Source organism: Phoenix dactylifera, unplaced genomic scaffold (assembly GCF_009389715.1).
Source record: "Phoenix dactylifera cultivar Barhee BC4 unplaced genomic scaffold, palm_55x_up_171113_PBpolish2nd_filt_p 000637F, whole genome shotgun sequence".
Classification (NCBI taxonomy): Eukaryota; Viridiplantae; Streptophyta; class Magnoliopsida; order Arecales; family Arecaceae; genus Phoenix; species Phoenix dactylifera.
The window spans coordinates 4,361-6,116 of record NW_024068029.1 but is presented as its reverse complement, the minus strand read 5'-3'; the positions used below and the strand labels follow the sequence as shown (position 1 = coordinate 6,116).

At 36.9% G+C, this 1,756-nt stretch overlaps 1 pseudogene; it reads left to right on the top strand.

Annotated features, from left to right (window-relative positions):
* The first annotated feature begins 807 nt into the window (after positions 1-807).
* Positions 808-905, top strand: LOC120106797 (annotated as a pseudogene).
* Positions 906-1,756: the final 851 nt, after the last annotated feature.

The window sequence follows — 1,756 nt, the reverse complement described above, 5'->3', positions numbered from 1 at the left end:
AAAGTTATTATACTCTTTGCTTGCTCTTTATGCGAAGTTGAAGATGATGCATTGCTACCGCCGTAGACTTGAGGGTTAGGTTGTGGTTGAGCTGGTAGCTTACCCTTCTCTTGAGCACTTAAAGCAGTGGTCAGCATTGTCAGTTGATTTCTTAATTCATCATTGATTTTAGCTTGACCTTGCATGAAAGATTGCAAAGTTTCTTCGAGACTGGATTTTTGAGGGGGTGCATGTGCATAATGAGGGTGCGGAGGTGGAGGAGTTGGGTTATATACTTGTTGAGGTTGGTAATTCCTCCACCTGAAATTTAGATGGTTCTTCCATCCAGGGTTGTAAGTACCCGAAAAAGGATTATTGAAAGATTTTTGATAGGTATTCATAACATTGGCCTGATCGTGCAAGACTTCCTTGAATGCGGGTATTGTGGGGCAATCAGTGATGAGATGGCCAGGCATCTCGCAAATCCTACAACACTCGCTGTTATGTTCTACGGTCTTGACGGGTTCAATCCTTCTAAGTTCAATTTCCTCTACCTTCCTAGTAAGGGCTGCCATTTTAGCCTGAATATCATCCTGAGTATTAAGGTTGTAAAGGCCCCCGTGTGGAATGCTAGTAGGCTTAGGCAGAGATTTATTCACTCTATCCCCTGTATCCCATAATTGTGCAGTCTCTGCGAGAGAGTCTAAATAGTCCCATGCCTCATCGGGTTGCTTTTTCAGAAATAGACCATTGCACATAGTCTCTATAAATTGTTTCAACTGTGGAGACAACCCTTCATAAAAGAAACTAATGGTTCTCCATGTTTCAAACCCATGATGAGGACAAGAGAGAAGCAAATCTTTAAATCTCTCCCAGCATTCATAAAATGTTTCATGGTCTTTTTGTTGGAAATTACTAATGTGCCTTTTCAAAAAATTAGTCCTTTGTGCGGGAAAGAACTTTTTTAAGAATTCTCTTTGCATATCATGCCATGTTCCTAACGATCTTGGTCTCAAGGAGTTCAGCCATGTTTTGGCTTTATCCTTCAAGGAAAAAGGAAACAAGGTTAATTTAAGGACATCTTCTGATACATTTGGCACTCTAAATGTGATGCTAATTTCCTCAAAATCCTTAAGGTGAAGATAGGGGTTCTCGGATTCCATTCCATGATACTTTGGCAGCAATTGAATTACTCCTGGTTTGATTTCAAAGTGTCCTACATTTTCAGGAATAATCATGCATGAAGGTTGACTAGTCCTAGTGGGATGTAAGTATTGTCGAAGTGTCATAACTGGGGGTCTACCTTCATCACCATGGTGACTTCCTATATCATCAGGAAAATTTGCCATCTCACAAGGTGTGAGATACTGCGAAGGAATTTCAAGGATGTGTCCTAAGGGATGATCTAAAGTTGTGCGACTTAATCGACCGGTGTCGTCCCTATTCCAACCTAGCATACAAAATTTAATTATTATTATTTTTTAATTTTATATATATATATATATATTTAATGTTTTATGACATGACATTAAATTTTATTGAATAAGTGATCAAGCAAATTATTTATTTTTTTTTTAAAATTTTATGAGTTGAAGTTTGAAACTTGAATTCTGAAATTTGAATTTGAAATTTTAGGTTTTTTTTTTAATTTAATTTTCAATTAGCAACAAGGGTTAATGAGATATGATAACAATAAAATTCTGATTCTAAAACAATTAAGTGCAGAAAATTCAAAACAGAAAGCAGAAAAGTTTCGTATTCAAAGCAGTAAAGCAGT